We start from the raw sequence: 21,494 nt of genomic DNA, 5'->3' as shown, positions 1-21,494 counted from the left end.
GAGACAGTTGACAAGAAGGGGTGAGGATACTTAACATGGGGAAATAGATTCAATATGTGTAATGACCCAATGGTATCTAGTTTGCATATTAATTCAAGCTCAGCAGTTTCTCGTTGGAGTCTGTTTTTGAAGCTTTTCTGTTGCAGAATTGCCATCCTTAAGTCTTTCAGTGAGTGGCCAGAGAGGCTGAAGTGTTCTCCTGCCAGTTTTTGAATGTTATGATTCCTGATGTCAGATTTGTGTCCATTTATTCTTTTGCGTAGAGACTATCCGGTTTGGCCAATGTACATGGCAGAGGGGCATTGCTGGGACATGATGGCATATATCACATTGGTAGATGTGCAGGTGAACGAGTCCCTGATGGCGTGGCTAATGTGATTGGGTCCTATAATGGTGTCACTTGAATAAATATGTGGACAGAGTTGGCATCGGGCTTTGTTGCAAGGATAGGTTCCTGGTTTAGTGTTTTTGTTGTGTGGTGTGTGGTTGCTGGAGAGTATTTGCTTCAGGTTGGGGGGTTGTCTGTGAGCGAGGACTGCTCTGTCTCCCAAGACCAGTGAGAGTGAGGGATCACGGGAAGAACCAGAGTGATTTATAAACCACACACAACTTCCATTAACTCTTGAAAATCTCAGCTCTGCAAACACACACTGGTACCCCCTTGGCACAACGTTCTTATTACACAACATCCAGTGCCCATAACTGTGATTGGATTTTCAAAACAGACATGCATTTAAAATCACTAATAGAAATGCTTACACTTATCTACCACAATGGACACAGAATGACTGAGTTTGGAAATCCAAGACAAAGACTTCAACAACAGGTGATCCCAACAAAAGACAAAATATTGGGCTTACAAAAGAAGGCATATAAGAGACTGCTATAGATTCAGTCTTTGTTTATGAGAAGGGGTCTTTTTAACAGCCTAACCAGTGAACTGTGGAATACTAGTGTTCTGTCTTTAACTGATCACAAAGTTCTGGTACCTAATAACTAGGCAGGTTGTGGTATTATCAGTCAAGCTGCTGATACTGCTCTTACACCTTGTTACAGCTGTTTACAAAATAAACTGGAGGAACTGTAAGAGTTGTAGAATGGTGAGGGTGGGTGTTTTCCTGTGTGAACGATAGCAGAAGGGTTATTTCAGTACGGAAAGTTGCCATCTTGAGTACTGGCAACTCCTGCCATTTCATTTCCTTCATTTGCCTCTCATAGAATTGTAGAAATGTAAGGCTGAAAGGGACCATCCTGTCCAGTCCCGTGTGCTAAGGCAGGACCAAGTAAACATAGACTATCCTTAACAGGTGTTTGTCCAGCCTATTCTTAAAAACTTCCAGTGATGGTGATTCCACAACCTCCCTTGGAAGCCCATTGCAGAGCTTAACTGCCTTTACAGTTGGAAACTTTTCCTAATAGCTAACCTAAAGCTCCCTGGCTGCCGATTCAGCCCATTACTTCTTCTCTTACCTTCAGTGGACATGGAGAACAATTGATCATAGTCCTCTTTACAACAGCTCTTTACATAGCTGAAGACTGTTATCTGGTCTCCCCTCAGTCTTCTTTTCTCGAGACAAAACAAGCCCAGGTTTTTTTAACCTTTCCTCCACATCTTTCTTATAGTGTGGTACCCAGAATTAGACACATTATTCCAGCTGAGGCCTCACCAGCACCAAGTAGAGTGGAACAGTTACCTGCCATGTCTTACATGCAACACTCCTGTTAATATATCACAGAATCATATCAACCTTTTCCACAATTGGATCACACTGTTGACTCATATTCAGTTTGTGATCCACTATAGACCTGTGACAGGGTGCTGTTGGCAGTTATAAGTTGAGCCTGGTGGAAGCCAGCACCCCTGTCACTTAGAACATCCAGGTCACTGGGTGTAGTTAGTAGTCACTAGGTGGGCCTGAGTTAGTTTGGTTTGGAAGGGTAGGAGGGATCACTTGCACCTGTAGGGAGCATGATGAGCTAATGAGGTCATTAGCTCACCAGCTGGATAACTCTGAGAAGAAAGCTAGCAGTATAAAAGTCTGAGCCATTGAGCAGGAAGAGGTCTTCACATGACTGCTGCTATGTTGTGATGTACCTGAAGCATAAGCGATAATAGAGGAATTGGTGGAGGTATTCTGGTTAACTGCGTCTGCTTCTTAATTCACAAAGAGGGCATACTAGCATTCCAGCAGTCAGAGGGGGAAGCTGTTCACTGCACCCCCCCACCGATCCTTTCAAGCAGTACAACCACTTATTCAGTTATTCCCCATTTTGTAGTTGTACATTTGATTTTTCCTTCTAAAGCAAAGCACTTTACACTTTATTGAATTTCATCTTGTAATTTCAGACCAATTCTGGAATTGGTCAAGATCGTTTTGAAGTCTAATCCTGTTCTGCAAAGTGCTTGCAAATCTTCCTACCTTGGTGTCATCTGCAAATTTTATAAGCATACTCTCTCTCCATTATCTAAGCCCTTAATGAACATTTTGAAAAGTACCAGACCCATAACTGACTCCCATGAGTGTCCTTTAGATATGCCCTCTCAGTTTGACCATGAACCATTCATAATGATTCTTTGAATGTGGTCATTCAAACATTTGTGCACCCACTTTAGAGTAATTTAATCTAGACCATATTTCTCTAGATTGCTTATGAGAATGTTATGTGGGACTATGTAAAAAACCTTACTAAATCCAGATATATCAGATCTACTGCTTCCCCTCCCCCATCCAGCAGGCTAATAACCCTGTCAAGGAAGAGGGTGGGTTGGTTTGGTATGATTTGTTCTTGACCAATCTATGCTTGCTATCACTTTAATAAATTAGACATTTCCACAAATGACCTCCCCCTTTGACAGTGGTGGGCACTAATCCCACAATTTTGTGTACAGGATTGTATACCATTATCAGTGAGCCAGCTATCATTACCTAGGGGCATCCTGATTACTTGGAAGAGGAACAATGTTCTCCCTAAAAAGATCTTGTGCTTGAGCTGCCAGAAATAACCAAACAAACTCCTAAAGAGGCACAACCTCTACTACAGCAAAGGTGTGCAAGATGCTTATCCAGGGTTGAGGTGGTGAGACGTATTTACTAGAATTGAAAATATTTAAAAATAAATAGGGGACACAGAGAGTAACAGAAAGTGTCATATTGGATGGGACATGTGTAGGAGTACCTGTACTAACCTGATAATAGATATCGGCGAATTACATGTGAGACATACGGCTATATCAAAACCAAACGTGCTTGCAAGGAGTTATTTTTGATTGTCTGGGAATGAATACAGATATATTGAAGTTGGTATTAAATTGTTTTCCATGTCCGTTCATCTTCTTTGTTCCCCTCATTTCCCTTCCTACATGTATTTTTTCTCTCTTCCTTTTCAAACTGTTTACCTCTCTTCTTGTTCCTAACAATATCCCCACAGAAATTCTGTTTTCTAACTCACCCCATCTCTATGTCCCCACCCACCCCAGTTTACCCACATCACCTACTCACTCATCTAAGTGAACACATTTACTAACAATGGTGGGTGTTTGCACAGCACTGGCTGCAGAGAACCAGGAATTGTGGAAGTGGGAAGAGGTATAGAAAATAGCTTTTTCTACAGTCCATATTTAGGGGTCTGGTTCAACCTCTCCTCTCACTGGACTGCAGGGCTGGTGCAACTTCTTGATTTTTCCTTCCCTCCTCAGAGGATTGCTCAGAACCTGGGGATGGTTGTCCCTTTTCTGATCTAGAGAAGGGGGCTAGGTGTTTAGCCCAGCAGGAACAGCTAAAGGACCAAGGGCTTTCCTACATGGTTAAGGAAACTGTAGCCGAACATATACAGTAAGGAGCAGCAGCCATTGGTGGCCTTGTTCCCTTGTCTCCTGTATGAGAATGTCCCTGCTGCTGCACACTCAATAGCCCACAGAAGGACAGAAGTACTAATAATGCTAGTAATGTTGCTGAGGATTTATATAGCACTTTTCATCTGTGATCTTGGTCCATGTCACAGAGGTGGGCAAGGAAGTGAACTGATGAGAGTGGACCGATGGGAATAACACCCGGGTTCTCTGACTACCTATCCTTTAGACCCTACTTTCTCCTAGTAGAGTGATTTTGCCTGCCCTCGTGAGGAGGGGAATTCACCAGCCTTGCAGCTTAGTTAGTATCCATTTCACCAACCAGTACCTGGTCCAGTCAGTGCTGTGGTTACTATGAGGCAGAGGTAGGATACAACCCTTTCCTTCCTGGCTGCTGAGAAGCCAAAGAGGAGGTATGAACCAAGCTCCTAAGCATATAAACCTTCTTGCTAAGCTGAACAAAAAAAAAAAATGGAAAATGCCTCCCTCCACAAAGATATCTCGAGTCTCTATGACCAAAATGAAAAAGCAACTAAAGCCCATAAGATGAAGATAGAAAATTGTAACTCTGAACTGAAGAAAATACAAGGCATAAAGATGATGACTGAGGAAGCAGTGAGGTACAGACAGATGTTTATAACCTGATTATTGGAATTGCCTATGTTCATTCTTGCTCATTTGATTTTATATAATACATCACATAGGTTTCTTTTACATGTATGATCTTCCCCACCCCCGTGCAAACCTAAGGCCTTACCCCAGTGGAGGGGTGAAATAGTGATGCTCCCTTACGGAGGAGCTCTCGACGAGTGTGGCTGCTGTGCCACCTTTCCCACTGGAGTAGCATTTGCTCTCCTTTGTGCCCCAAAAGCTCTGTTGGCTGGTACTGGTAGGAACAGTCCCATGACTCTCCTCCTCCTTTCTACCCCCCTGAAGTCCAGTGTCAGCAGTTCTGCTCTCTGAGAAACTGACTCCGGTGCAGGGCACAAAAGTGGAGAGGAGTCTTTTAATTGTTCTCCTTCCAGCCACTCCTTTTTTCACACCTACACAGGGAGTGGGCACAATCTTGAACTAACGTTAAGCCTGCAAAGTAATATTTGATCGACGTCACTCATAAGCAGTTAACTTTTCCCCTTGATTTATGCAATACATGTACCAGGGCTGGGTGCTTGTTTCTCATTTGGACCACTAGAAGCAAAGCAGAAAGAAGCTAAAATTAGGCATTAATAATTCATTAAACTTTTTAGCCATTTGTTTTGGTTAAAGTAAAATAGAACTGCAGACATTTATTTTGTAGACACATAAAATCAATACAATCTTAAGTTGATTAGATCAACAAAGTATGATCTCACAAAGGATTTTACTAATCTTCTCCTTCCCCAAGCTAACTGATTTCAAGAAAGCAGTTTTTGCATAGATTTGTGTGCTGCACCATAGTATAGAAATTGTAATTAGACCCAGTTTCATAACAGTTACAACTCTGTGTAAGTAGCTCACATTCTCACCCTGCTCTGTTGTGAACCTATATCCAGTATTACTTTTGATCCACACTTATTTAATTCTTAAGGTTTATCTTTACTGGTAATTCTAATAACCATGATAAAAGCATAAACCTGTGACTCAGGATGTGTCTACGCCAGTGGTTTTCAAACTGCAGGTCGCGACCCAGTACTGGGTCGTGGAATGCAAGGCACTGGGTCGTGGTAGCTCTGGTCAGCACCACCCACCAGGCCATTAGAAGTCCAGCCAGCAGGGCTGCTTGGCTAAGGCAGGCTAGTCCCTACCTGTTCTGAAACCGTGCTGCACCCCGGAAGCAGCCAGCAGCAGGTCCAGTTCCTACACTGGGGGACTTCGGGGCTCTGCGCGCTGTCCCTGCCCCGAGCACCGGCTCCACACTCCCATTGGCCAGGAACCGTGGCCAATGGGAGCTGGGGTGGAGGGGCAGTGCCTGCGGGCAAGAGCAGCGGCCAGAGCCTCCTGACCTCCCCCCCCAGCCTAGGAGCTGGACCTGCTGCTGGCCACTTCTGGGGCTCAGTGTGGTCCATGGTGCCAGGACAGGCAGGAAGCCTGCCTTAGCACCCCCACTGCACCGCTGACCAGGAGTCTCTTGAAGTAAACAAGTGCCACAACCTCATGCCCCAATCCCCTCCTCCACCTCTGAGCCCTCCCCCAAACCCAAAGCCCCTTCCTGCACCCTTCATCCCTGAGCTCCTCCCACACCTGAAACCCCTCATCCCCAGCTCCGTTGGGTCGCAAGCATCAACAATTTTCTTCAACTGGGTTGCCAGAAAAAAAGTTTGAAAACCACTTGTCTGCTCTATGTCTCTCATTGAGCTAGAATGAGTATAAATAGCCGTATAGCCATGGTAACATGCCTAGCAGCAGTGGACGCACAGCAGAGCCATGCTGAGTACAAACCCACCTGAAACCAGTGGGTATGTACTCACCTTGGCTCAGCCTTGCCTCTGCTGCCACTACCCATGCTACCACGTTGACACTGCTATTTAGACTTGTCCTAGCTCCATGAAAGCTAGCACAAGTATGTGTACACGAGCAGAGGAGCCTAGCTCATAGTGTTAGACATAGTTTGTGTTTCTCCCTAAGCTTGGCTGGAGTTTTGGCACCTCTCTCACAATTCAGCAAGCAATCAAGGCTTGAACTTTTTTGAGGCTGCCATCTTGTGCTCAAGATTTTCAGATTTCATAAAAAAACGTTCATCACTTACGGATGCAACAAATAGATTTGGAAGTATGCAAACCAATGTGGTGATGTCTTCCTGAGTCCACAGAAATCCAGAAGCAACAGTTCTGAGAGGTGAGACCTGGCCCCTTCCTCTTAGGACCCAGTAACTCAAATGCCAAATGACAATAATATAAAATGTGAGCATTTTTATCTATTTCATTGCTGATCCCAGCATGTAAAAAAGGATGAGGTTAAGCATATTATGACGATCTTTACAATGTACTGGGACTGCTCATTCCCCAGGTGTATCTAAGCATCTATCTCTGAGGAGGAGCCAAGTCTTAGGAACTTAGCAGAGTACACATACTCATATTTTGAGCATCTTCACAATCTGGTGTGAGTGGCATTTTGTTTTGTTATCCCAAATTGGCTGAGCTTAGGAAAGTACCACCCCATTTTTTTATAATTCAAGTTAACAAGACTGTCATAGTCTTTGGTCAGTTGGCTCAGACAGGAGCAGATGGAGGCTGGAGTAGAGGCTGGCTCAAATGGAAACAGGAACAGTTAGAGCAGGAACAGGGGCGCTCTGTTGAAATTACTGGCAATGAGAGTGTTCCCTGCCAGGTAATGATGTTCAACTGACTGGAGAGACTGTTTCCCTTAGGATCCTTGGGATCACCTGGGTGAGTTGTAACCTGTGGATTGGTAGAACCCTGATTGAATGACCTGGGGCCTATAACAAGACCTGCAGGCAATTGCCTTTAATTAGTCATCATATTCTCTGGCTCAGGGATGACTCGTCAGGATTAAGCAGGCTCAGACTCAGAGGTAACTCAGGTTTAGGCAAGTTCAGGCTCACAGGAATCACAAAAAATTCATACCTGCTTCAGTGAGTCAGCAGGAATTTATCATCTCTCTGCTGGGTTTACAAAACCAACAGGGTGGCTCAACAGAAGATCTCTGTTACCTTGTTACATCCACAGTGTGGGATTCAGGATAAAAGAAACTAAGTTCATGAAAAGAAAAGGAGTACTTGTGGCACCTTAGAGACTAATCAATTTATTTGAGCATAAGCTTTTCGTGAGCTACATCCCTTCATCAGATGCATAAAGTGGAAAATGCAGTGAGGATGTTTTATATACACAGACCATGAAAAAATGGGTGTTTACCACTTTAAAAGGTTTTCTCTTCTTCCCCCCCCCCCCACTTTCCTGCTGGTAATAGCTTATCTAAAGTGATCACTCTCCTTACAATGTGTATGATAATCAAGATGGGCCATTTCCAGCACAAATCCAGGGTTTAACAAGAACATCTGAGGAAGGGGTGGGGGGAGGGTAGAAAAAAACAAGGGGAAATAGGTTACCTTGCATAATGACTTAGCCACTCCCAGTCTCTATTCAAGACTAAGTTAAAAGTACTCCTTTTCTTTTTGCGAATACAGACTAACATGGCTGCTGCTCTGAAACCTAAGTTCATGAAGTGTGGCTTCATGGTAGTTTTGCTTTATATTCAAAGTCTAATAATGAGTTGGTTATACAAAATGAGCTATTGTATAGATAAATTTAATATATTCAAGTTTGTACTCAAATTAAATCAAAATTTAGTCAGATAATTTGAATATTAAAAAAATCCACAAAGCCAAGATTTTTGAGAGTTATGGTTTGGCAGGGTCACCACAGATCTTACAAGAATTTCTACAGCTGAACAATAGAAACTGCATACTGAAAAAGTACTGTGCAATGATGTTACACCTATTTTTTGTACTGAGTAAGAAAACTAGAAATTCAGTGTGTTCAAGTTCCACCCCCTCTCTGACTACCTCAATGAGGAGTGGGGAGAAGAATCAATTTGGAAGGATATGTCCTAGTTTAAGAAAATGTTCCCTATGACTTTGAATTTAAGCTGTCCTAGAATTGTAGCCACTCTAGAATTGAAGTCACAACCAATTTTCACATAGTTAATAAAAGCAGCCCATAAATTGAAGCTGAAGCTACAAAAGATGATTTTTGATGCAGCTTTAGTTGAAAGGCAGATTTATTTATTAGCAGCACCTCTTGTAGCTTCCTTTCCCTCCCATGAAGTGTGGAGGCTGCAAATTTCAGTGACTCTGTTGTTAATTCTTCTATAACTCTTCCACAAATGCTTTAATGTTAATCAACCCTGTCTCTGTGTAGTGGCTGGTTGTCCCCCTAACACTGCAATTCTATTCATATTGAATTCTATTGCTGCATTTAAGGGGACAGTTGGCTAGCATGGGGAAGATAGGGTTGATTGATTATGCTTCTGTGCAAGAATTACAGTAGAATTACAGCGGAGGTGCAGAAATTGCAGCCTGCTACTCCATTGAAGAGTTTGAATCGAAATGATACTGGGAAAATGGGATTGCACCCGCTAAAGGTATTATTAATAGTGGTATAAAAAAAGTCTCCCTCCAATTAAACCTCATCCAAAAGCAATTTTTGAAAAGAATGTTGATACCAAAGCTTTGTTTTAAAGTAATATAGTATTCATATAGAAAAAATTCATTAAAAGACTGAATTCTCCCTTAAAAATATCAATAGAAATATTTTCTAAAGACAGTAGTAGTGTAATACTATTTTGACAGTAGTACACTGCAACTTCGGTTATCTAAATATCATGGGGTACCATAAAATTGTGTCATTGAAGTTTTGTGAGCAGAAATGGTTAAAATGTGTCCATTAAAATGCACTTTGGCATACAGTTTTTCATTCCAGTGGCAATTTAAAAAACACTCATTCCTAGTTCCCTTAAGCTGTTTTTTCTGTTTACAAGTGTAAGCAGAAAATTGAAAAGCACATGTTTTTGGGGGATGGGAGGAAGGAGGAGATTTCACGTGTGTATTAATATTCACAGGCCAATTCACTGACTTCAAAAATGAAATATTGTACACAGTCCTTTGTTTCCTAAAGTCTTTTGGTAGCGGTTTAAACAAAAGTTTAATACTTCTGGGTTAATAAGTTTGGAAAAATTGCTTCTGCAGCCCATATACTAATTTTCTTACTTTTCCAATATATATTGTCAATACTTTATGCCATTATGCACTGTAATGGCTCAAAAGTCTGTATTAACATAATCATGCTATATATTGAGATATACATTGAAATTCACAGAGATATCATGTATGCTTTGAAGTGAGATCCATTTAGTAAAGGATTTATATTGTGTACCCTTAAAATGTGTTCAAAGACTGCAAAGCTATTGCAGTGTGCTACTGTTTTCAGCCACTTCCATTTCATTTCATGTGGTAGTGAAGGTACGTGATAGTATATAACAAATATATCTGCAGCACATACTTCCAGCCTAAGCACTTTTTGCCCTTGTTCCTGAGACTTCTTGCAGTTCTGCCCAGTTGGTTGCACTACTTTAGCAGTGTTTGTTCCTCCTTTATGTTATCTGTTTGTTTCAGCCAGTTTTGCTCACTGAGATAGAGGAGAGTCTGTGAGTACTCATGCTGCAACCTGTGCCTTGGACCCAGGGCTACTTTAAGCCAGCAGCAAAGTATTAGGTTCATTCATGGTACAGATTGTGGCTGCCTCTCTCAGAGAGAGCTGATCACCTATTGTTTTAAGGAAACAGTAGTGCAGAGTTTGGTCACGACTCCATCGCTTGACACCGATGATCTGAAAAGCTATCACATAGTATCCCATCTTCCATTTTTGAGTAGACTGTGGAAAAGCTGTAGCAAAACAGACCTTACAGCATCTAGATCAGGTGTTCTCAAACGTCATTGCACCGTGACTGCTGACAACAAAAATTACTACATAATCCCAGGAGGGGGGACCAAAGCCTGAGCTCACCCGAGACCGGCCAGGCAAGGAGTCAAAGCCTGAGCCCTACCACCTTGGGCATGGGGAGCCGAAGCCCAAGGGCTACAGCCCCAGGCAGGGGGCCTATAACCTGAGCTCCCCTGCCCAGGGCTGAAACCCTTGGGCTACAGCCTCAGCCTGGGCAGTGGGGCTCAGGATTTGGCTTTGGCCCCGGGCCCCAGGAAGTCTAATGCCAACCTGGCGACCCCATTAAAATGGTCTTGTGACCCACTTTCAAGTCCCGACCCACAGTTTGAGAATCATGGTCTAGATGCTTCAGATCCCATTGACCATTGTTAGTCTCCACACAGATGTCTTCTTGGCACACAGACTATGATGACTGCAAAGGCTGATTATATGCTTTGCGTATGAGAAAAATATCATGTGTCTAGTCTGATATTAAATGTATCAGATGCTCTGGATATTATTAATCATTAAGTGTTCAAGTTTAAGGCCAGGAGGAGCCATTAGATCACCTAGTCTGACCTCCTGTATATTACAAGTCATTACATTTCACCCAGTCACTCCTGTGTTGAGCTCAGTAACTTGTGTTTGACTCTCTCCTAAGAATATAAGAATGGGCATACTGGGTCAGACCAAAGATCCATCCAGCCCAGTATCCTGTCTATGGACAGTGGTCAATGCCAGGTGCCCTAGAGGGATTAAACCTAACAGGTAATGATCCTGCCATCCATCTCCACCCTCTGACAAACAGAGGCTAGGGACATCACTCCGTACCCATCCTGGCTAATAGCCATTAATGGACTTAACCTCCATGAATTTATCCCGTTCTCTTTTAAATCCTGTTATAGTCCTAGTCGTCACAACCTCCTCAGGCAAGGAGTTCCACAGGTTGACTGTGCACTGAGTGAAGAAGAACTTCCTTTTATTTGTTTTAAACCTGCTACCCATTAATTTCATTTGGTGGCCGCTAGTTCTTATATTATGGGAACAAGTAAATAACTTATTCACTTTCTCCACACCACTCATGATTTTATATATCTCTATCATATCCCCCCTTAGTTTCCTCTTTTCCAGGCTGAAAAGTCCTAGCATCTTTAATCTCTCCTCATGTGGGACTCGTTCCAAACCCTAATCATTTTAGTTGCCCTTTTCTGAACCTTTTCTAAGGTATACTAAAGATATACTAAAGTATATCTTCCAGAAAGGCAACCAGTCTTGATTTGAAGACATCAAGAGAGAAAGAATCTGCCACTACCACTGGAAGATTGTGCCAGTGGTTAGTTACCCTCACTGTTAAAAAAAAAAATGTGTGCCTTATTTCCAATTTCAATGTCTTTGTCTTCAGCTCCACCCATTGGTTCTTGTTATGCCTTTTTCAAGAGTCCATTAGTACCCAGATATTCTCTGTATCCCAAAGTATTCCACAGTTCTGCTGTGCATGAGTTATTCCCATCCCCAGTGCAGTTCCATATGCAGTTCAAAGCTGCACCACAACCCGTGCTGGCTATGTCTGCTTTTCTCTGGCTTGCCGCCAGATCTTCTGACTCTGCGTCTGCAGTGCATCACATTTCTCATTGCTCCTGACCTCTCCTTTTCCTACTTGTTTTTTTCACTTTTGAGTAGTAGTGAGCAGCTTTCTTTGTTTTCTCTCCTCCTCCTCGTCCTCCTGGACAAGCTACCCAGTAACGTAGCCACCGAAGCCACTCCTTGCTTGAGCTTTCAGGGATAACAGAGCAGCCAAGCAATCACAAGTCTACACCCAAATGGTGCTCCAACTGCAAAGCAGCTTTAGCAAGCTCCACAGACAGTGAATTATGACCCGCCTATTCTCAGCCAGCTGCCATAGCACTGATGGGCACAGAGCTTTGAGGTGGATAGGCATATTGGCACCCCATCCCCTCAAGAAGCCACAACTCTACCACCAGGAGACACAGAGCAGAACTGCAAAGCATGCAGTTGGAAAACATTCCAAAAAGCCCAAAAAGTATTTGGACTCAGACTCAGATCCCTGTTCCTCTATCAATGAAAGAGAATGATCAGATTCAGACAAAATGCAACAAAGTGTTTTTTTTTCCCCTGAGAAGTTTGAAACCATGTGCAAAAAGGTCGTAGCCTTGTTACAGGTACAACCAGAGCAGTCCCTTGAGGACAAGCCTCAGAACAAATACTTTCCCCACTAAATTGTCTCCCAAAGTAGCAATTCCATTGATTTCAAGGTGGAGAGAGAAGCTCCTGAAAATGATAAAATACATTAATAGGCACATTTTCAGATTCTACAAGCTCAGGACCCAAAAATACCATCACTGATGTGCCTAAGATCAGTGCTGTTGTAGCATCTCTTAGAAGGGACATGGTGATTTCACCCAAAGTAGACTTCTTTCCAAGAATCCAGCAGATAGGCAGGTGGAAAGCACCCTCAGAAGGGGTTTTGGTACTTCTTCAGCCACTCCCAGAGCATCTCTGGAAGACACTTATATTGCTCAAGCCACAATGTCCTTAGAGCCCTTCAGGGGAAAAAAACAAACCAACTTTAAGTTTATATTTAGGAAAATCACCCTAGCAACAACCTTCATGGCAGATGCTTCAATGGATACTATGAGGGGGGGTATTTTGTTTTTTTTTGTGGGTTTTTGTTTTGTTTTGTTTTGTTTTTTGCCAGGGCCACAGCATCTAGTTCTGGAGCCAGGAGGCACATACGACTTCATTCCTAGAAAACAGATACTCACTCCAAACAAGTCCTATGCATCTCTTAATTCACAGGATCTCTCCCTCTTGAAGAAAAGTTAGATACAATAAGATAAAATTTCATAAGATAGTGGCTGAAAATGTGGCTAAAACCAAACAATCCCTCTTCTTTCCAGTTAATGCCTTATGAAGAGATCACAGACCCACTTTCAGACAGAGTGGCTCCTTTCTTCCATCTTCCTCCAAGATTCCAGAGAAAAGACAATGGATATGTCAAGGGAAAACCTTGGAGCTGAGGAGTGAGCAGAAAACCTAGAGGAGCTCCTGCAGCTTCCGGAAGCCCTGTATGACAATGAGCAAATGTGTGTCTGCTCAGACCGGAGTTTGGGAGAGAGGATTTCTCATTTTCAAGATGAATGGTTTGCTTCAACCACAGACAAGCAGGTGTGTGTGAGAGTGCTCAGGGATACATGCTTGAGCCAAGGGCTCCACCACACCCCTTCTTCATCCAATCTCCAGTCAACACAGATCCTGCCAAGTACAAGCTAGTCCAGAATGAGGTCTCCTATCTACTGGACATGGGAGTGAAAGAAGGACTTCCTCCAGAAGAGCATTTCTCAGGGCTTTAGTCCATCTTCTTCACTGTTCAGAAGCACACTGGAGGAGTCAGGGCTATCCTTGATGTTGAAAGTCTCAACAAATGGATGAAAAAAACAGTTCTATATGTGTGATAATGACATCCCTGTCTGAAGGGACTCCCTAATCACAGTGGATTTAGCAGACACATACCTTCACATTCTAGTGCACCCCTTCCACTGCAGGCTTCTGATATTTCCTTATGGCACAGATTACTATCAGTACCGAACACTTCCATTCAGTCTCCTGTTGGCCCCCTGGGTATTTAGGAAGATGCTGGTGGTTATGATAACCAGGCTCAGGTCCCAAGATATTCGCCTGTATCCCTGTTGGATGACATTTTAGTCAGAGTCGCATCCCAGTCTGCAGTACTACAATGCCACAGATCAGACTCTGGCTCTTCTGTAAGCACATGGATTTATAATAAACACCAAGAGGGTACCTTAAACCACTCAATACGGATCATTCACCAACATTGCAGCTCTTCAATAAATAGACAGTTAATGTGCAACAAGGTGGGGTGTGAATCTACAGTGCACCAGCTGGTTGTGCACTATCTGGCAACATGGACCCTGCTACCATTAACTAAAAGTTCCCTGTTGCACATTGATCTACTGAGGTTTCAAACATCAGTAGATCAAAGTGCACTAGGGAACTTTTAATGTACCGTAGAAGGGATCCACACAACCAGTTAGTGCATGGCAAGCTGGTGTACTGTAAATTTACACCTCAGCATGCCATGCACTAACTGTTTAGGTAAGTCCTGCATCTCCAGCTGAAATTTAAAAGTGTTGGGTTTGATTTTTAAAGCCATAAATGTCCAGCTACTTGCCTTAGTTAGGAGATTGCCTCAGTTTCTCCACATGCAAAAAGGGAATAATTTTACTTATCCTCCTCTGTAAAGTGTTTTGAGGATCTAGGGATAAAATGTGCTATATAAGAGCTAAATATTGTATATTTGTTTATTCTCTCACTGTCAGGAAGAATTCTCTGATATCTAGCTTAAGTTTTTCCTTTGTTACTTTAATCCTATTAACTCCTAGTTAAATCCCTGTTTACCACACTGAATAAGTCTTCTGGAGCATTGGATTTACACCCTCAGATTTTCATAGACTGTTATCACATCCCCTAATTTAGCTCTCAGTTAGCCAAGCTATAGTATATATATTTAGCATTTTAAATCTTTAGGCAGACATCTGTCCCTCCAGCCTCTGACAATTTTTGTTGTTGGTCTTTGAAACCCCTCCAGTTGGTCAGTAGCTATTTAGTATTGAGAAACCTGGGAAAGATAGCATACATTCCAGGTCTGATCCAGAACCATATACAATCTCATAGAAGTCAACAGTGGACTGGGCCCAAAAAGAAGGAGTATTTACCTCCCTGTCCTATAATGTGATTCTTTCACTGAAACAGTACTAAATTCCATTGGCCTTTTTTTCACAGCCAAATCATATTACAATCTCCATGTCTAATCTGGCTGTTTATTATGACCAGTACAATTATTATTATTATGTTATTAATATACGTATTTCTTGTATTAATGTAGCACCTAGGAGACCAAGTTAGGTACTAGAACCCTGTTGTACAAGGCACGTTAGGAATGCAGAACCAAAAGACTGCCCCTGCCCAAAGAGCTCACAGTCTAAATATACGACAAGCGACAACAGATGGAAATAGACAGATGGGGGAGCACAAGGAAATAATGAGACAGTACGGGTCAGCATGACAGGCAGGGGTTTCAAACCCCAGCAGTCCTATATGCCTTTCTGTCTCCCACTGAATCCGTTTCAGATAATTTTCCTCCAAATGTATTAGCTTGCACTTTTAAAGGTTGAATCTCATTTCATTTTCTCTGTTTCTAATCTTTCTAGATTTTTATTAATTCTCCGACCTGACTGGTCTTCCTCTGGTTTCTGAATTCTCATTTCTCTCTGCCTATTTCTCCATCTGTATTGCATTGTCTCTCTGCAGTATTCCTCTATCTATGTGTACAATAGAATATACAAGTACAATAATACTTAGCACTTATATAGCATTTTACAAATGCTAAGTATTCATCACAACAGCCCTATGATGTAGAAATAAAGTGTTATTTTCTTTATTCTGCAAATGAAGAAACTAAAGCAGAAAACTGCGACTTGAACAAAGACACAAATGGCCAGTTCTTGGATTAGAAAACAGGAGTTCCTCACTACCAGAAGTGTAGTTAGTCAGTTGCACCATGCTATCTTTCACATTACTGAGCTGCCCTCAATCATTATGGCCAAAAGTAGTAGTGACGCTGCAGCAAAAGGCTCCAGTGTGCTCATAGGCTAGCAATGAGGAGGAAGTTCATGGCAACACAAGAGGAACCACTCAGCCACAAATTGGACTTGGGTTCCCCCTTCAAAAATGAAGAACCTGTAACTGTGGGGTTCATGGCCCCCCAAATCCAACCCTTGGGGGGATGAGACTGGGTGGAAATGACAGTGTGTGGTGTGAGGGGAAATGACAGTAAATGATTTCCAAAAGTACTTGTTAAAAAATTGAAGTTAAGAATAGGTTCAGTACTAAACAGAGTAGTGTCCTACAGCCTGTGCCCCAATGGCTGGATCTGTCAAGCAGCTTGTCAACAGTGATATTGGCAGGGGTCTGAAGGAGCTTGAGGGATGAATCCAGAGTACTTGCCACTCCATGGGTACCATGAGGACTTCAGCTGTTTGCAGGTGGCAGAAGATAGGATGGTGGAATCTCAGAGAAAGGGGGGAGGCGGTGATTGCTAGAAAGGTTCTAGCTATTGAGCAGGGTATGAGGATAGGAAGTCTTGTCACGGGTAGAGTGATGTGTTATGAGAAAATGAAGGGAAAGGCAGACTGCCATAAATTTTCTTTTTTGTTGAAAATTATTGATAACGTGTATAGGGAAAATATTTTGTAATGATATTCAGTAAAATTTTAATTGTAAGATTTTCATATCAATTAATTTACAAATAGCATTCCTGCTCTGTTGGCTTTAAGAGAAATGAGATGGTAACCACTGTAACATTTATGACCAAGTTCCTCTCAGATGCCTTGTGGAAATATATACTGTGTTGGGTCCTTCTATAGAGTTTAAAAGATACTTACCCATTTTTCCACCTACCTTTTTACATACTTAATACATCTTTTTGCTAATTCTTGGATCACTCACCAATTTTTGTAAAATAAGAAGCAGATTTTCAGACTTTTAATGTAAGCACATCTATTTTAGTTTGAACATAGGGCTTTTGTATGCGTGTACAGGGCATTTGGGTATTTAACTGAATAGTTTTCAGTGTTTCTGTAAATTTAGATGATAATGATTCTGGTCTGTTCTATAAGCAAAATACCTTATTAATCTTGCTATAGCATAAGGTGCATGCTTTAGTGAAAACTAGATCAAAGCAATATATTTCTATTAACTAGACATTTCCAGTAAAGGTAAGTCTGCTCATGCTCCCAGGAGAATTTCTGAGCATAATATAGAAAGGAAATTTTGAAATGTTGCTCTGTTTGAACTAGAATAAGAGTGCATCTAGTGTAAACACAATAGGAATTTTCTCTTGTGTTTCTTAGAATTGCAGTATGGGTTTTGTAGAGTGATATGCAGAGCTCTCTGCATGGTCTTATAATTGAAACATTGTTGTATGTTACAAGATTCAGTTTTTGATCTCTTCTTCATAAGAGAGATTCTTTAATCTTTTTCTCTCTGTTGCCTCATTTTGCCTTCTCAGTGTATTACACACGCTGAATACCATTATTGCTTTTGCTTATTAACTAGGGATGGATTTGGAAAAAGTAATTTTGTGCTGGCTTGATGTAGCAGAATAAGCTGTCAAACATCATACCAGGTGACAGTGTGATGTCCTTCTGTGGAGCTGCAGCACAGTGTGTGTTATAGCTGGAAGGTTATAGGTAATCAGAGAGGATTACCAACGGCAGCTTTATTAAATATCTGTGGAGGTCTACTGTGGCTGTGACCAGATAATATGAGCTTCTAGTATGAAAACAGGAAATTATTAATAAACTGGATTGGCTGTTCTGAATGTCCTTGCAAAAAGTTTATCTAATTTTATTTTCCTGGGAGATGAATGTCAAGTATTAGATTTATTATTATTTAAGGTGTAGGCCCTTTATTCTTTGAAGTGATTCCCTTTTAATTTGTTATATTTCCCTGGATGTTTGATGATATTAACATTGTTTAAACCAGAATGTTTCTATTCTCATTTTCTAGTAAGTAAATTTGGACAATTCAGAATTCACTATTTTGGGTTTTTTTAAGTGTCTGATAAAATCCTGTTCAGTGGTGGTTGAAGCAGCATTTATGTTCGTGTAACTCTTTCTGCCCAGTGTTTGGTTTTATGTTTTAAATATACAGATATATATATATATATATATTATTCTTGCATCTAAGTGATTTTGGACAGCTCTATTGTGTACATTTTTTTAAAGATTGAATAGGTAAAATCAGTTTAATCCAACATTTCTCCCCAAAATTAACATTGCATGAAGTAGAAATTGCAGATTTATTTGTGTTAAATTACTGAAACACTTCTGCATAGAATTGTAAATTACTCTTAAGAGTTTGAAGAAATCATATAGTCAATTTAGATACACCTTTATCTCTTCAGAAAGATTAAAAATGTAGCACCTTAGGTTTAGCACTGTGAAGTTTGACAAGCATTGAAACAAAAAAGGAAGTGTAAATTTTACTAATCAAAACATCTGTACTATGCAGCCATTTACATTCTCCTATCAAGACATGAGAGAAATGTTAATTTTAGACGACTCTTTTTATGACCTATAATTACTGTCATTAAGAAAGCTCTGGAGACTTACAGGGAGCTTTGACTGAAATACAGTTTGACATGTTCTATAATTAATGCTGAATTAACGTGCTACAGTATGTGCCTCAGAAGAAAAGGTTTCTTTTACTCAAAGAGAAGTCAAAGAAATTGTATTCTAGTAATGCCTGCGAGTGCCACTATATTTAAAGTTATGTCACTGGTTCCTATATAAAGCCTATTTCTCAGTAGCTTATCATTTGGTTATAAAAATGATTTGGGGTCAAACACTGAGCGTAGAAGGTCTTAACATATAGCTATTGTATTTATATATTTATTTATTCATTCATTTATTTACTTTGCAAATTACATTAAATATTGGTTTGATATCATTTAGGTTATACTTGTGAATAAAATATAGATTTTGCAGGTTCCCTCTTTTGAACTTGCTACCAACAAAAATGGTAAGCATTACACTACAAACTTACAGTTTATTAGTACGTACTATGACCCAGTCACTTTTGAGACTGAGGGAAAAAAATTGAAAATTACTAAGATCTAGTATTTACTTTTAAACAGACAACGCTGTGTGCATTGCAAACACTTCTCATAATAATTTTTACTATGGTATGAGAGGCTATAAGGGTTCTGAACATTCATTGCAATGTTTTGGTTGTGATAGATATATAGTGCATAGTGAATAATTCTGATCATGCTTTAACTGCTTGTCTTACTACTTTCTTCTAAGTAGTCACTGTGGATACTTCCCGAACCTAATGATTCTGGATATAGGGAAAGATTTTTTATGTTTCTTTTTTGTTTTTTTGTTTTTTGTTTTTTATATAAAAATGGCCACACATTTCCTTTTAAAACAAAAATCATAAACAACTCACAATTTAAGGGCTCAGTCTTCCAAGCCACACAACAGATCCTTACTCATGTAAGTAGATTTATTGATTTAATGAGATTAATACTCTGAGTAAGGGTGAGATTGAGCCATTATGGTTATAATACATACCATTAACCAAACAAATTACCTGTTCTCCACACAAAACATGAGTCACTGGCAAATAAATAGTATTTTTTTTAAAATATCATTAGGAAGATTCAAAAAGGAAGAGACATTTATACAAATATTAGTAATATCATTGACAGTTATGATAGCCAGGACAAAAATTTAAAAAGGATATCAACCTTCATACTTCAGGACATTATCCAGTCACTAGCTCCCACCATGGGTTAATGTCTTGAAGCATGAAGGGTTCATATCCTTTATACATTTTTGTGCTAGCTAATGTAATTGTGGTTGATAGGACTATTACTCAAATAAATCTCTTCCTTTTTAGAATCCTATGAAAGGATTTTTTTGAAAGTATTTATTTGCTATTAAGTAATATATTTCCTCAAGAATATATTGTGGCAATGAGTTCCACAGTTTAAAATATGTAAAAAGATTTTCTTTTTATCAGTTTTAGATTTGTTACCTTTAACTTTCAGTGGCCGTTCCCTTGTCTTGTACTGTGAGTAAGGGCAAATAGAGCCCAACTGATATTTCACTGTACCAACCATTATTTTATATACTTCTCTCATGTCATCTGTTATTAATCTTCTCTTTATATTAAGCAGTTCTAATCTTTTAAATCTCTGTTCCTATAAAAGTCTCTCTCTCTCTCTCTTTCTCTCCATGTTTCTGATAATTTTATTGATCTTCTTTGGACTTTTTCTATTTCTGTTATATCTTCTTTTTGTGATGCAGTGACCAAAGCTGAACACAGTATTCATGGTGAGAACATATAATTGATTATCATAATGTTGTTACACTATTTTCAATATTATTTTATAATCCTTTCTTAACACTTCTTAACATTTTGGAACAGATCCTCAGCTAGTGTAAATTGATGTGGCTCTACTGAAGTCAGTGGAACTATTTTGTTTTTCATCAGCCGAGGATCTGGCCTTGTATGTGCTTTTATGCCTTCAGCTGCACATTAGGCAGATGTGTTCCCTGAGTTGTCCAGAATGGCACCCAGCTGTTTTCCCTGAGTGATTATAGTTTATTTAGAACCCCAAAATGACAAAATATTTCTTCCCATATGCATTACTTCGAATTTAACAATACATTTGATCTGCCATTTTGCTGTCCAGTTGCCTAGTTTTGCTAGGGTTCTGTGGAAGTCTTCAGTCTTCTATGGTCTTGTCTACATTTTTGACATCTGCCACATCACTATTCACTCCTTTTCCAGATCATTAACTATATTAATAATATATTCGCATGACACTAGTCTTAGTCAATCATTGGGGCACCCCACTATTAAATTCCTTTCATTTTGCATATTGACCATTTATTCTAATTTTTGTTTCCTACCTCTTAATCTTTTGCTAATCCATTACAAGCCTTCCTCTTACTTTTTGACTATTTTGATTTCCTTAACAGCTTCTGGTGAGGAACTATGACCACACTCTTCAGGGTTCAAGACAAACCACAGGGCAAAGAAGGGTGCAAAAGTCCAGAGAGCTTATTGAGGCAGTTCCCCATAAACCCCTGGGCAGGGTTCACTACAGCAATCTCATTAGGCCCCTCAGGCCTGTCCCAGGCAGCACAGGCAGCCAATAGTCTTTATCTATCAAAGCAAAGAAATAGTCCTATGAAGAAAATAAACTCAGTAGTCCAGTGCCAAGCCTCCTTTCCACCACAGGGCTCTGGCAGTCAGCAGTATCTGCAAAAGTTCTGGGCTGGTCCTTTCCCCAGAAAGGAAGAGATTGGAGATCTGTTCTCCTACCTACTCAGCTAGCTACTGAGCTGTCCTCTTCCTTTGTTAACTGCCACTTCATTACCTGACAGCAAATGCAGAGGTAGTGGGGTGGGGCTGAGTGGGCCCATAGCTGTTCATTAACCCTTGCAGGTTCAGTGTGGGGTTGGTATATCTCATCATAGGGACTTTAGCAAAGGCTTTTTGAAAGTCAAAATAAATTATATCCACCAGTTCTTTTATTCACTATTTTCTTGACTCAATCGAAGAATAATAATAGGTTGGATAGGCACAATTTTCCTTTACAGAAGCTGTGCTAG

Source organism: Lepidochelys olivacea, assembly GCF_965140295.1.
Source record: "Lepidochelys olivacea isolate rLepOli2 genome assembly, chromosome: 2".
In the NCBI taxonomy this organism is placed as follows: Eukaryota; Metazoa; Chordata; order Testudines; family Cheloniidae; genus Lepidochelys; species Lepidochelys olivacea.
This window is presented reverse-complemented; position numbering follows the sequence as displayed.